Genomic DNA, 16,731 nt, shown 5'->3' on the forward strand with positions numbered 1-16,731 from the left:
TCTTATTGCTCAGACTCGACTCAGTCTGATCCTGCAGAGGGGCAAAGACACGAATCTAGTCAAATTTTCTAGCTGATCAAAATATTTCCTAACTTCTATTATGCAGATAAAAGGCCACTGTTACTAAAACTTGAGTAAACTAGTATAACATGTACATTTATAACTTGTTGAATAGGGTCCCTATATTTATTATTTTCCTCCTCTGATCTGCAAGTTCTAATGTTATACTGATATTTTTGTGCTGATATTTTTCTAGGTAATAACTTTGAGGAGGATAACTTTTAGGGAACAACTTTTTAAAGTTAACATGACTGTACATTACATAGTTTCAAACACCATTATGTAGTTTCAAAAAAAAAAAAGAACTCAAATATATTCTTCACAGATAATGTAGAATGTGATATGGATAATTATAATAATAGTCATGCCTGAGATGTGGCAGCCTAGTTCAATTTTTGTTACATTATCTCTAATCCCTCAGAAAATACCTGCATGGAAGGTATTATATTGTCCATTTCATAAGTATAATAAAAAAAAAAGATGTCTAGATCAGTTAATTTCATACAGTTAGAATGCATCAAATTCATGTAGTCTTCAGAACACAGTAGGGATAGAATTCTGTTATTCCAAACCTGTAATGTATTCATTACACCAGGATTAATCAATATTCCTGGAAAAACAAAAGTTTTTTCCTGAGTCATTAAAAAGTGGTCAGCAGCACCAACTTGGTACAATGCAGGAAAATATAATCCCTCTTCTAGGAAAAGTATATACAAAGAAAACATGGGTAATCAATGCAACTTTCTAACAGCAGGTGATTCTCATATTTATTGGAACCTTAAAACTTTCTCAGAATCTCTTGGTACCTTCCTCTCCCCCAATCCTCCAATCTCCAAAGTAAACGCACACACCAAAGTAAAGGAAATGTTAGCAGCTAGTTTCTAATCCAAACTCTCTCTCCTAGGGAGAGGAAGGAAAATAAAGAAATAAGTCATATCCCCTCCTGATAATAAATAATAACAGAAAGATAAAAGAAATCCTTACCTATGGAATATTTTAAGCATGATTTACCTAGTGTCTAGGTTGTTTATAGTAAACAAACTTGGAATTTATGTAGGTATTGGGTCATGGAACTCCGGACAATGTTACACAACATATATAATCGTTGGGATACAAAACTGATCTTTCATGACCTAAATAGCTTCCACTAGTTAAGTGACACCCTGCATGCACCACCTAGATACTCTTATGTTAACTCTAGACCAGAGTGCTGCTTAAATGAAGGAAGAAAGCTCCTGTAGAGGTGTGCTGATGTTATTTCTCCAAGTTTGAGCTATGTCTTTCAATTATTTGTATCCCATTTTTGGCATCTTTGAATTAGTTACATTGCTATATAAAATAAGATTATAAAATTGATTTGGCAAGCATCCTACAATAAAATAATTAATAATAAATCTAACAATATATGTGCACAGTGGCCTATATAAAGAAAACTGTACAATTGTATTAAATAAATTGAAGAAAATTTAAATTAAGTAGGTATCCCATGTTCAATATTAAGAAGACTCAATATTGGTAAGATGTCAATTATTTCCCACATGAAACACAGATTCAATACAATTCCAATAAAGTCTCAACAAGTTATTTTAATGACATCAACAAACTTGATTCTAATATTTATATGCAAGGGCAAACAAGAACTCAAGATAGTCATGTCACCAAAGCAGAAGAAAAAATCTGGAGGACTAACACTATAAAATTTCAATACTTAGTATAAAGGCTACAGTATTCAAGACAGCACAATATTGGTGAAAGAAGAGACAAACAGATTAATGGAGCAGAATAGGGAACCTAGAAATAGACCTACAAAATACATTTAGCTGATATTTGACCAAGGAACAAAAGAAATTCAATGGAGAAATGACTGTTTCTTTGTGATGGGTGGTACTAGAACAACAGGACATCCAAATCCAAAAGCAGCAACAACAAAATGAATAGACACAAGTCTTATACCTTTCACAATAATTCAAAGTGGATCACAGACATAAATGTAAAACAGAATACTATATGCAGAACTTTTAGAATATAATTTAGGAGCAAACATAAGTGGCCATGGATCTGGCAATGAAATTTTAAACAGCACCAGAAGCATAATTCATGAAAGAAAAAAAAAAAAAAACAGTAAATTGGATTTTATTAAGAGTAAAAACTTTCTCTATACAGAAGATACTACTAAGAGAATGAAAACAAAGACATAAACTAAAAAAAAAATTTATAATCCCCTATTTGATAAAGAATTTGTATCCAAAATATACAAAGAACTCTTAAAATCAACCACACAATTTTAAAATGGGCAAGAGATCTAAATAATCCTTTCCAAAGAAAACACATAGATGGAAAATAAACATATAAAAGATATTAAGCAACAGACATCAATAGGGAATTACAAATTAAGACAATGAGATATCACTATACCTATTAGAATAGTAAAAATTTGTAAATACGACAATGTGAAGGGATAGTAAGAATGTGGTGCAATAGGACCTTTCGTTCATTGCTTGTGGGAATGAAAAATTGTATATCCATTTTAAATACCCGATCTGGCGCTTGAAACTAAACATAGTTTTAGGATGAAATCCAACAATCATACTCCTAAGTATTTACCCAAATGAACTGAAAGTTTATGTCTACAAAAATGCCTGTACGTGAATGCTTATGGCAACTTTATCCATAAATGCTAAGACTGGAAGCAGAAAATATGTCCTTCAATAGGTAAATGGATAAACAAACTGTGGTACATCTATGCAGTGGAATATTATTCATCAATAAAAAGAAATGAACTATGAGGACATGAAAGACAAAGAGTTTAAGAGACTTAAGAGCTTTGAAGAGCTTAAAAGACAAATTTAAAAACATACTGCTAGATAAAAGAAACCATTCTGAAGAGACTATCCACTATAAAGTTTTCATCTACATAACTTTCTGGAAAAGGTAAAACTACAGAGACAATAAAGAGACAAGTAGTTGGCAGGATTTGGTAGGAGTGGGCAGGGTTTAATAGGTAAAGCAAAGGGAATTTTTGGTGCACTGAAACTATCTTGTATGATACTATACTGTTGGACACATTACATCATGCATTTATCAATACCCATAAACTGTAAAATTAAAAGTAAATTTTAATGTAAACTATAGATTTTAGTTCATAATAATCAACACTGGTTCACTAATTAGAACAAATATGCATTCTAATGCAAGATATTGATATTAGAGGAAACTGCTAGGGAATGGAGGGTATATTGGACCCCTGTCCCATGTACTCAATTTTTCTGTAAGTATGAAATGATTCTACAAAATAAAATCTATTGATCAAAAAAATAAATTATAACATTGCATATAATGTAGGCCTGGAAGAAAGCCATCATTCATTACATATAAGAGAATCAAAGTAAGCTACACAAACTAAAAAGAAAGACCCCATCTCTGTAAACATTTCCATACCCTGGTCCATGCCCTTAATGTCATCCAGGTCCTCTGTCTGCTGTCTAACCTTACCACTGCTATTTATCAAGACAATAAAGCACCGCTTTCTGTGACAATGACAGAATAGTGTGTGTTCCCTGAGAGGTACTGACAGGTCTGCCTATGTAGGTGAAAGAGTTGTACTTTGATGGTCACATGCAAATGGAAGCAATAGATCAAGTCAGCTATACAGTTCCTTCCCTCTCTCACTGTTCCCTGAATTTAGTGTGATGATGTTACACAGAGACTCCATTCAGTTGCCATCTTAACTAGACATCCTGTGATTTAGCCACAATGAACTGGTAAAGTTGGCTCTATAAAAATAATTATCAATTATTTTACTGATATAATTGATATGTTAATATATAATTATTTTAATGATAAATTTTTTATAAATTATATTACGACATTCAGAAACAATGAGCATTTATTATATACCAGGTAGTATAGTTCTTTCCAGTGACACATTTTATCCTCACAACAAGTAAATGATAAATTCATAATAATTATTCCTTTTTTAAAAGGAAAGAAAGAAAGGATTTGTAAGGCTACATAATTTGGCCAGGATCATGGCTAATAAGTGATGTAGCCAAATTTTAAACTAAGGCAGTGTGATTTCAGACGTCATGCACTTATTGCCTCTGTTACACTGCATCGATAGAGCTTCTCTCAAATATTCTAGACTGTAGCATTAATCTGAAGTACACCGACATGTAGCAGAGACCATAATGGACAAGAAACTCTATTTCCTGTATAGTTTGCCCTGTCAGGTAATGAGTTTTCAGAAAATTCAGGTGTTTTCAATTTCTACAGTACATTTAAATCTACCTAGCTCCCCAAATGTGTGAATATTGAGAGGTTGTATAGAAGGGCATATGAAATAGTTTTTATGCTGAAAACCACCATAAGCATGTATGTTTTTATTGTGACATAATGAAAAAAGTGAAAGCACAAATCTTAAGGGTATAGTGCTAAATATTATGATACATGTATACACCCTTGTAACCAAAACACCAATGAAAATACAGAGCATAGCAATTACTCTAAAAGGTCCCCTCATGCCTTTCCTGTGGATCCTCCTCCAGTGGCCTCCACATAGAAGCTCTTGAACTTTATTAAAATAACATAATATTGTCTGTACTTCTAAGTCTGGTTTCTTTGCTGAGTGCAATATTTTTGAAATCGTTTATGTTTTTTGCATATATTACTAGTTATTGCTAATTTGATTTTCTAAGTAGTATTTCCTTATATAACTATATCAACTTGTTTATCCACCCACTGATGAATGTTCATGCTGCTTCTGATAATGTGCTATATTGCATAAAGCTAAAATGAACAATCATTAACTTGTATATTGTGGACATGTGTTTTAATATCTTTTCTGCAAATACCTAGGATTGAAATTGTTTCATCATAAAGTAGGTGTATGTTTAACTTTATAAGAAACTGACAAGTAGTTTTGCCCAGTGATTTGATGATCTGACACCACCCTCTTAACAGTGTCTGAGAGTTCCAATAGTCCCTTCATCCTCTCCAACATGTGGGATTGTTAGTCATTTTACTTTATCTGTTCTAGTGGGCATACTGAGATCTCTCACGGTGGCTTTACTTTTCACCTTCTGGTGAAAACAATGTGACAATCTTTCCATATGTTTATGACTGCTAGTATAACCTCTTTTTGGAAATATTACGACCATAATCAAGAATTGGTAGCCTGGTGTAAAGATAAAAAAAAACAGTAACACAGAGTCCTGAAATAGACCCAAACATATAATGAAATATAATTTTTAACAAACTTACAAAGGAATATAAATATATTTACATTAATATTCATAGATTTATTTATTCCTAAAATTGATTTATTCCTAAAATTGATAAAATATAATATTTATATTATAAATATAATAGATTATATTTATAATATAATCTATTTTTCTACTATTTGATTTCATAACTAGGATACTTTACAAATACATGATTCATTTTTAAATGACTACTACTTGATTATATGAATGTAACTGGAGTAGTCTATTCTTTTATTTATATACATTAGATTTATGACTTTGTGTTATAAATATTATCTAATAAGCATTTTTTAAAAACAGATTTATCAAATTATTCCATAATGCTTAAACTTGTGGTAGGAACATTTTTTTGTTGTTGTTTTTTAAGAAGAACTTCTTCTTCTTCTTCTTTTTTTTTATTTATTTGACAGAGAGAAACTAGGCAGAGAGGCAGGCAGAGAGAGAGGAGGAAGCAGGCTCCCTGTGGAGCAGAGAGCCCGATGCGGGGCTCGATTCCAGGACCCTGGGATCATGACCTGAGCTGAAGGCAGAGGCTTTAACCCACTGAGCCACCCAGGTGCCCCTGTGGTAGGAACATTTAACATAAGATTTACCCCCTTAACAATTTTTTAAGTGTATTATACAAATATTGTTAATTATAGGCATAATATTTATATCAAATCTCTAGAACTTATTTATCTTGCACAAATGAAACTTTGTTGACAGCAATTCCCCATCCCCCTCTCCATCTCCTGGAAACCACCATACTTCTTATTCTCTACTTCTGTGAGTCTGACTATTTTAGATACTTAGTAATTGGAATCATGCAGTATTTTTCTGTGACCGAGACTTATGTAATTGGAATCATGAAGTATTTTTCTGTGACCGAGTTATTTCACTTAACATAATATCCTTAGTGTTCATCCATGTTTTCACATATGGCAGCTACCTGGGTGTTCAGAGGAAAGTTTAAAGATGAATAGTGTTCCACTATTTGTTAAAAGACAAATAGTGTTCCACTTTATGTATATATATTTTCTTTATTCATTCACCAAACAATAGATATTTAGTTGTTTGGTCCCCACCCCCACATCTTGGCTATTGTGACTAGTGCTACAATAAATACAGGAGCAAATATCTCTTCAAGATCCTCACTTAAATTCTTTTGGGTAAATACCCAGAAGTAGGATTGCTGTATTCTTATTAGTTCTATTCTTAATTTTTTGAGAAATATCCATACTCTTTTCCATAGTGGCTGTACCATTTTACATTTCCAAGTGTACAAGTGTTCCAGTTTCTCCAAATCTTCACATTTTTTCTTTTCCATTAATAGTCATCTTAATAATTGTGAGATGACATCTCATTGTGGTTTAGTTTGAATCTCACTGACCAAAAAACAGAAATGTATTGTTTTTGCCAAGTTTAAAAACTGTTGCTTTGGGGCACCTGAGTGGCTCAGTCATTAAGCATCTGCCTTCAGCTCAGGTCATGATTCCAGTGTCCCAGGATCAGGCCTGCATCCGGCTCCCTGCTTGGAGGAAAGCCTGCTTCTGCCTCTCCCACTCATCCTGTTTGTATTCCCTCTCCTGCTGTGTCTCTTTCTGTTAAATACATTTAAAAAAACCAACCAACCAAACAAAAAAACCTGCTGCTTATTAGAAGATATCAGTAAGAAAATGAACAAAGAAGACATAGGGGAAAATATTTGCAACAGATATCTGACAAAGGACTAAAACCCAGATTACATTAAAAACTCCTACAAGCTGATTTATACATGCATTTCTTAAGAAATCCTAAACACTACACACTAGCATGAAGTATTAACAGAGTTCTCATGAAACACTCAACCCCAGAGGTCCTCCAGGCATCTGAGCATTACCTCTATAGTTGAAAACTTAATGCTTGAATTGTTAAATTTAGTACAGCATTCAAAATAAGAGAAAAACTTTCTTTTTTTTTTTTGGCTGGTTGTTTCTATTTTTTTCCTTAGAAAGTCTTTCTGAGGAACCTCACTGTCAAACACGAAGGCCGTACCTATTTCCAAAACTGCTTGCCAGCTGCCACGACGATTTAAGCTCTCCAAAGTTTCACCAAAAACAACAGTTTACCTCTGTCCCTGGCTTCTATGTGGGCTAACAAAAAGAGGTTTTGTGATTTGTTCAAGGCTCTACTTAAACTATGCTGGATGTAGGAATATTTCCATTTTCTGATACAGCCCAACAAATCTTTACTTAGTTTCTCTGACGAGCTAGATGATAAAAATATAGATATACCAGAGTCTCAGATCTCAGTGAATATATTTTCTCTTGACTCCCAATAAGTTGTTTTACCTACCTGATAGAAGGGCAATCTAGTGAAAGGAATATCTTTCTCTTTCTCTCTCTCTCTCTCTCTCTCTCTCTCTCTCACACACACACACACACACATACACACAAAGGGATGGTAACTCTAAATACAGTGAGAGAATAACACATGATTTCTGATTATTTCTGTGAAAACATAATGGCAATAGTCTCCCATAATATACATTCTACCTTATCTTCTACATGATAGTTTGCCCCAGTAACTATCCTACAAAACTCTTCCTCTGAACACCCAGGTGGCTGGCTTGAAGGGACAACTTATCTGCCACCTCTTTTCTGGGTCCTGGTTCTTAACCACTTTTGTATCATTTGTACAGTGACCTGCTCATTAAGTATCACCTGAATTAATTTCATTGTCTTATCATTCTTCTCACAAATGGTACATTTCATTTAAAAATCTCTGCAGATTTTGTCTTTTGTTTCAGTAATACAGCTACACCTAGAACTGAAGTAATTACATTCTTGTGGGATGATCTAGTAGCTTAGCACCATCTATAGCATTGCTTCCCTAAAAAAGTATATTCCTAAAATATGAAAACCCACTTATAAACAACTTTAAAACATAAATAATTCATAAGTTGGAAACTTATGAAAAAATAAAATAAGATGAACTTATACGTATTCCAAGAAGTCAGTTGGTATTAACAGCACTTCATACTGCTCTGCTAACAATAGCACATATGTGTGTGTGTGGTATGTGTATTTTGTCCATCCTCCCAACCCACTGCATGCCTAAATAATAATGATAGTAAAACCATATAATCTTAGTCTGTGGATGTGTTTCTTAACATTTAAAAAAAATGCTACACTTCTATATGGAAAAAATATAAAGTTGGTATCCAATCTCAAGGTTCTCTATAATTAAATTATATAGGACTTAATTTATTATTTCATTTAGGTCATTTAAACTATTCATTAAGTATTACACTTTGGGAAAATTCTAGTTATCTGAACATTCTAAAGAAAAACAAAGTATCCTATTAAATTATTAGCAATTGATTATTTTATTAAGACATGTTAAGTCTTATAGTACATAAACAATAAACTCAAGTATATGGCATTCTGTAGTGAACAGAACAGGAAATTAACAATTTATACTTTTAAATTAGCCTTTTATTTATATCTTTAAGATTCAAATATGAAGCAATGTATTCACTGAGGGAACAAAGGGAGAAGATTAAAAATTTCCAATTCTCTCCACATAGTTCCTCACCCTGTCAGTACTTTCCAAATAATCAGAGCATCACGGAGCTTAAATGGGCTTTAGAGATCATCTTGTCTAGCACCTTTTTATTGTAAATTTTTAAACCTTCAAGGGATGCCAGTTCTCTAAACAAATATACTCCAACAGAGGAAATATCTTGATCATACATTTCTACTATGGTTATTTAAAATTCTAATTGGGGCATTAAAGTAATTATTAAATAGAATTCCATAAAATATTTATACACTGTATAGTTCAAAATAATCACAACAGAGCATTTCTCCCTTATGTTAGTTACATTTGAGAAAAAAAAAAAACACAAATGCTATGGTTTTCCCATGATCATTTATAAAAAGTGTTAGTCATGCTGACATTTAACTGGTTCTTTAAGAATAAAAATCGGTTATCCAAATAGAGTATATCAGAAATAATACTCAATTTTTTCCAGCTTAAATTCTATTCATTTGCAAACTCAGAAATTTCTATTAGCCATACATGAGAAGAGTCAATTACAGGATCTAGTAGGGCAAATTAATTTCTCTTAAATGCAAAACATGAAGTTATAAAAATTTTAGATTCCTATAGCACTTGGGAATATATTCAAGAGCATCTCCATTCAGTAAAGAAATTCCTAGATCTATCATTAAAATATATGAATTATATATTTTTAAGACCTCAATTGAGGAGAAATTTTATAACTTCCTTCTATAATTCACTGAAAGCTTTTAAAATCCTATTGTCAGGAATTTCTTCTTCCTATCTAACCTACATCACTCATTCTTCAGTTAAGGCTGTTACTTTTTGTCTTTCTTTTTTTTTTCCCCCCGGCTCAGTATAAATTGAGAACTGCTTAGGTAGAGCTGATTTAGAGATTGAAACAAGTTGAATTATTTCCCGGATTATTATCTCTTAGAAGAGAACATTCTAAAAACAGAGAAATTTGGATAACTTAAATAGAGTTAAATATAGTATATTACCAACCACAAATAAACTTCACTGAAATAATTCATAAAATTCTTGAGAGGTGGTGGAATTGTTCATAAATTTACTTTTTCTAGGTTGTATTATGCTAATTCCTAAGGGAAACTAAAGCATTTCTAATGCTTTAGTACATTAAAAACAATAGAAATGTGTAGGCTTATATTCAGAAATTTCAGAATATTTGTAACTGTCTTTATATACAGAGTTCTACATGTTCTGAAACTTTTATTCTTAAAAGAAGGCATTTTAATTTCTTTGATTTATCTGAGCTTATTCTTAAATGAATACTATAAATCCTATTTAAGTTAATGAAATTTAGTCACTATCTGATTGTAACACCTTAGGGAAGATGACAGAAACATAGGTTGAAATGGAAAACTGTGTGCTAACTTTCTTGGGTTTTTTTGAATACAAGTTAATATACCTCACATTATTAGAATCCCATAATTTGATCAGTAGCTCTATGCCTATGGTTTTCAATCCTTTCAAGGTTAGAAAAACTATGAAAATTCCTTGTCTTTGGAAGAAATATCACAAATGGACACAGAAATCTGTCTTTAAGGAGAATGATACTTCATACTCTGAATAAATCTAGAGATTTCTGTAGTACCTGTATTTGACCTGAACCTGTGTATAACTACAGAGAAAAATTAGCCAGGACACAGCAAATCTAGAACATTTCATCCATAGAGAAGAAAGCAGAACTTCAACAGAAAGGGAAAAATCACTTTTAAGAGACTGCAGTTCAGACAACCTGGGTTAATCAGGGTGCTGACATTCCAAATCTGTTGTACTTGACATGACTTTGCAGATTCAGTGTTGGGAAAAAAGGAAACTTTTTTGGCTTATACCACTTGCCTACTTGAAACACTAAGACTTAGGGATTTTTCTTTATATATTTTTTTCTCATTTTCATTCTCTTCCAGCTACCACATCAGTATATTTTATGTAATCAAAATAGTATATGTTCAGTTTTTCTTCCAGATAAGTTTGTTGATCTTTAAAAGAAATCATGTGAAAACAGAGATACAGAAAAAACAAATTTGTACAGATATATCCCATATATAGACAAGAAACTGCCACCAAGGGGGAAAACAAACAACAAATAATGCTAAAACTCTGAAATATCACCTGAAACCTATACAGACTCCATAATCTGAAATTAAGATTTGTTGTTTTTCAAAATGTGGATTGTGCCTGAGGTTCTAGTTAAAGCCTGAGGTTCTAGTTAAAGTTACAGGTTTCTGAATATCAGCCTTGACTTACTAAATCAAAATTTCTAAAGATGGGCCTTGGAAACTTACATTTTTAACAAGCTTCTTATGTGATTACCTGAGCTACTAAAGTTTGACAACCACCATTGTAGAGTTTCATAGACATGAAAGCAAGAAACAAAAACAACACATCTTCCAACTAAAAACAAGCAAACAAATAAAAAAACCTTTAGTGAAATCAAGAAATGGGCAGAAGACATGAACAGACATTTCTGAAAGAATACATCCAAATGGCCAACAGACACATGAAAAAGTACTCAATATCACACGGCATCAGGGAAATACAAATCAAAACCACAGTGAGATACCATCTCATACCAGTCAGAATGGCTTAAATTAACCAGTCAGGAAACGATAGGTGTTGGCAAGGATGCAGAGAAAGAGGAACCCTCATACATTGTTGGTGGGAATGCAAGCTGGTGCAGCCACTCTGGAAAACAATATGGAGGTTCCTCAAAAAGTTGAAAATAGACCTACGCTACCACCCACCAATTGCACTACTGGGTACTTACCCTAAAGATACAAAAGTAGTGATCTGAAGGGGCATGTGCACCCCAATGTTTATAGCAGTAATGTCCACAATAGCCAAACTATGGAAAGAGCTTACATGTCCATCAACAGATGAATGGATAAAGAAAACGTTGTATATATATGCAATGGAATACTATGCAGCCATCAAAAAACCCCCAAAATCTTGCCACTTGCAACCATGTAGGTGGAACTAGAGGGTATTATGCTAAGTGGAGTAAATCAATCAGAGAAAGACAATTATCATATGATCCCACTGATATAAGGAATTTGAGAAACAGGACAGAGGATCATAGAGGAAGAAAGGGAAAAATGAAACAAGATGAAACCAGAGAGGGAAACAAACCATAAGAGACTCTTAATCTCAGGAAACAAACTGAGGATTGCTGGAGGGAAGGGGGGTAGGACGAATGGGATAGCTGGGTGATGGACATTGGGGAGACTATGTGCTATGGTGAGTGCTGTGAATTGTGTAAGACTGATGAATCACAGACCTGTATAATAGATTATATGCTAATGAAAATTATAAAATGTTAAAAAAAAACCCTTTGGTGATATCAAGGTTTAAGTCTCTTCAGACTGTTTAGCTTGGTTGAAACAAAAGATCCCTTCCTCTAGCCAGAAAGCCATCTTATTAATATTGGTGTTGGCTATGGGAACAAGATAAAACACATAATCAAGTAAAAGCAATCATCCCAATGCAGAAATCTCCTTGAAGACAGAAACTATGCTGTTCAGGATTTTGTCCCCAGCCTAGAGTAGGCATATAAATATTTGTCAGATGAACCGGTAGCAAGATCAGATAATTTGTCCTACCAGCCAAAGGACAATTAATTGTCTTATTCAAAGACAGCAAAGTCTTTTCCAGAATGCATGAGCAGCAACAATACATTGAATAATCCAGCTTCTATGTACATTGAAGGCAATGGTGTGTGTGGGAGACTAATGGAAAATTACCAGCCGAGAATGAAAGCAAGCTCTGTTCTTGACCTTCTCTGTGCTTTTCCTTTTTGCTATGCAATTGGACACTGTTATTGTCTTCATCACTGCTGCTTATGGGATTCTGTGTGAGCAATAAACTGACATACTGTTATATTTTTCTACATCTTTCTACTGTATTTCTTCCCCTTTAAATTTTCAGTAATATTTTCAGATGTGTGTTTTTATTTTATTGCAAAAATGTTAAGTAGATACTTACGATATTAAGAAAGTTTAAATGGTGCCTGAATATCTTAATGCACTGATTTTAAATCATTAAACTTTTGGAATAAACTGAGTGTCAGAGAGGAGAAAAATCAATACCTAGAGAAGAAGTAAAACACTCTAGTAAAGGCTGTTAATATTATGGTAGACCAATACAAAGAGATTTGTGAATAAGAATTTTATACTCTGAAGAATGCATACATATAGAATGATAAAATTTGCATTAAAATATTCCTATAAAATAAAAGTTCAAAATCCAATAGTCAGACGAAATTAAGGTAAAACATTTGATCCACTTATTATAATTCTGACTTCCTGAAAATTTGGTAAAGTTCATAATTTCTTTGATGAAATATTTTTATTTAACAAATGAGAAGTCAAAACTTAATGTGCAGTTTTAAAGTGGTATGAATTTTGTAATATCAGAAATAGTACAAAGATTACACCATTTTTTCCAATCTAAATTTACACTCAGCACACATTTCAAGTATTATTCTTTATAAATAAGACAAGGCATCCATGAAAATCCACTGTCACCATCACAAATAGCATTAATAAGTAATCTATTTGTCCCAGAAAACTTTAATGTATCATCTTCTGAATGCTAAGCATCATGATACAGCCTTTGGAAGAATAAGAATGAAAATATATGGAGTCATAGTGACAGAAAGTCCATACAGAATACTTACAAACACAGTACCTACTACTATGAAAATAATAAAATAATGGAATAAAAAAATAAAACTGACAAGATAAAAAGATAAAGGGAAGAAGAGTATTGTAGAAATATTAAAAACCTGTGATTTCCAGAGAATTTCTTTTTAAAGATTTTATTTATTTATTTGACAGACAGAGATCACAAGTAGGCAGAGAGGCAGGCAGAGAGAGAAAGGAGGAGGCAGGTTCCCTGCTGAGCAGAGAGCCCAATGTGGGGCTCGATCCCAGGACACTGGGACCATGACCTGAGCCGAAGGCAGAGGCCTTAACCCACTGAGCCATCCAGGCACCCTGATTTTCAGAGAATTTTTATGAGACCAAAATAGAGTATGAAGACAGGGAAGAACTATGGAAACAACATGTACACTAACTGCTTTGTGGATCACATGGGAGAGCTTGACCCAGTTTTACTAACAATTTCCTTTCAGGCTTGAATCTCCCATTATCCCTACTACATGAAACTTTCCAGATCCAGGCACTCCTGCCAGCAAACTATCCCACTCATCATTTTTGCATGTGAAAGAAAATAATATAACTCTTTTGCATGTATAACTCTTTTCTCCTGAATCTCTCAGGCAAGAAAGTATAAAATAAGATTATTTTTAAGGCCTCGGGGTAAAATACCGTCAATGATACTCAACTCTAGTTCATCAACAAACCTATGAAGAAATGGATCTATTTCCCACACTTAATGGTCCTCTTCAACTTGTGGTTATAGTAGCAGTAAAACACCATGATCCATGCTTCCTTCTGTTCCGTTGTGAGAGGTTAGCAATGTATTACCATTTGTGTTGAATGAGACAAATATTTGAAAGTTCATTAAAATAAAAACAAACAGACTTTAGGAGTTTAAAAATGGGGGCACTAATATTCGTACCTGAATATTCCATTTTCATAGCATTTTATACATTTTAATTAAAAATAATTAATTTTTTAACTTAATTTGAAATCTCCATTTCCATGCCTCCTTCTAACACCTATTTTCATAATGGTAAGTGAAACATTGTGCTCAAAGAGGTTGAATAGAAAACCTACTGGTGTACAAGCCCAGTGCATATGATAAAATAACAGATATAAATAGTTCTTCACAGTTTAGAGAGTTCTTATTCATATGTCTTATATAATCTTTATCACTTCTGTGAGATTTTATTGCCACCACGTGCATTTATTTAGAAAGAAATTAAGATCTTCAGATTATTCTTTAACTTATATAGTTAATAAATGTCAAAGCTCAGTTTTGAATTGAATCTTATTACCAATCCATGTATCTTTCCCAAAAGTTATACTCTCGGTTACAAGAGCATATGTTTAATGAAGCCAAAATCAAGGGTGACATCACTTACTCCAAAAAACTAGTTAAATCTGTTCTGATTCAATACTGTATCACTTTATTTAGTATTAATTAAAAATCAGCACTCTTATAAAATACTTATCACAGATAATTAAGAATCATTTGAAAAGAGATTGCAAATAGTTCAGTGGAAATCAAAACCACAAGTGCGTAAAACAAATTAATCCTCATGTAATTCTTACGGTTCATCAGTATAACTCCAAATGCATACCTGACTATGTATGTATCTATATAAAATAGATCAATCCACTTATAGATAGGTAGGTATAGAAATATGAAATATCAACATGTATACAGAAACAAATATATTTTTCCAACATTTGTACTATAACATGCCTTCATTAATAGAAATAATAAATTTTTAAATTAATTTTGAAATACTTCAACAAATATCAAAATTTTCACTATTTTTAGTTTTACTTTTTCCTTCCTCACTCTTTTCGGTTTTACTTAGAATCTAGATTTGGAGTTTTAAGCTCACTCTATGATAAAAACTACCTCCTTATGTTTTAACTGATTAGTTCTCTGTAGTCTCCAAATCCCACCAATCAGTAAAATGAATTATTTAGCAGAAAAATGACTTATTAACAGCAAAATTTTTCTCTAAACCAGTATGGATTTCAGATATAAAAAGATATTTAGGTTTACTATAACTTCTGCCTAAAACATTGCCAATGATCCATGGCCTAGCACAGCAATTTTCATGAAGCAGACATACGATAAATGCTTGTAGAATTAACGTAGGAAAGTGGGGGAAGGTTTTAGTTCATGGATAAGTGATATTTGAGTAAAGTCATGGTTCTATTGGCTATAGGCAGTTGAATTCTCTCAGCAGGTGTAATTCAAATACCCAGGTGAATTATCCCTTGCTCAAAGTCAGAGGAAAAAAAGAAAAAAAAAAAAACTAATCCATGGTATCACTTTTTTTTTTCTCCACTTATAATCAGAAATGAAACAAGGAGGGAAAATAATCAGAGGCAATAATGAGAAAAGATTAATTAAACTTCTAAACTTCATCAAAGTTAAAAGTTTGGAGAAATGGAAGCTTGTACTTTAAATGACCCAGAGCATCCATTTCTGGTAACTCCATAATGACAATTTTCTTTGTAAATGAATCCCTTCTCATGCATGTTATTTTAGATTGATCACAGAATCCTTTGAAAGGTTGAAAATTATTCCTGCCTGGATCTTAATGAACTTGTATATTAGGATAGGATTTTTAGGACAATTTGGTTCCTTTTTCCCATCAGACTGGGAACTATCAGAGTTAGTCTCAGCCAGAGACACGTTTATATGCATCAGAGAAAACTTTACCCGGTTTGTGTGGCTTCCTTCATTGAAAGCACATTGAGAACAGGGTTGCAGAAGAGCTCCCAGAATATGACCACCAAATGCATATTTTCATTTTGATAAGCATTTAGATTGTTTTACTACCATAGAGTTTTCTCTCTCCCCTAAAGTGCAGCCATTCCAATCTAACATACAGTTAGCAGAGCAACGGACTGCTGGCTTTTGTGGCCGATTGCTTCTCATCCTCAATTCTTTAAAACAAAATGATTCATTTTTTAAATAATTTTTTTAATTTTTTATCCAAATAATTCATTTTTTTAGCAACTTATTCTTCCTTGCAGCCATTCAAAACATTTTTTGAATGTCTGCTAAGTATACTGCACTATGAGAACAGAAATCATCTTTGCTCTGCCTTCAATCTAGTAGGCGATTCAGACAGGTAAACAAATCGGTACTCAATATGCTGGGATGAAAGCTTTAAGAGAAGGAAATGCAAGGCACACCAGCAACATAAAGA

This window comes from Lontra canadensis, unplaced genomic scaffold (assembly GCF_010015895.1).
Source record: "Lontra canadensis isolate GAN:19392208 unplaced genomic scaffold, GSC_riverotter_1.0 scaffold15, whole genome shotgun sequence".
Lineage (NCBI taxonomy): Eukaryota > Metazoa > Chordata > Mammalia > Carnivora > Mustelidae > Lontra > Lontra canadensis.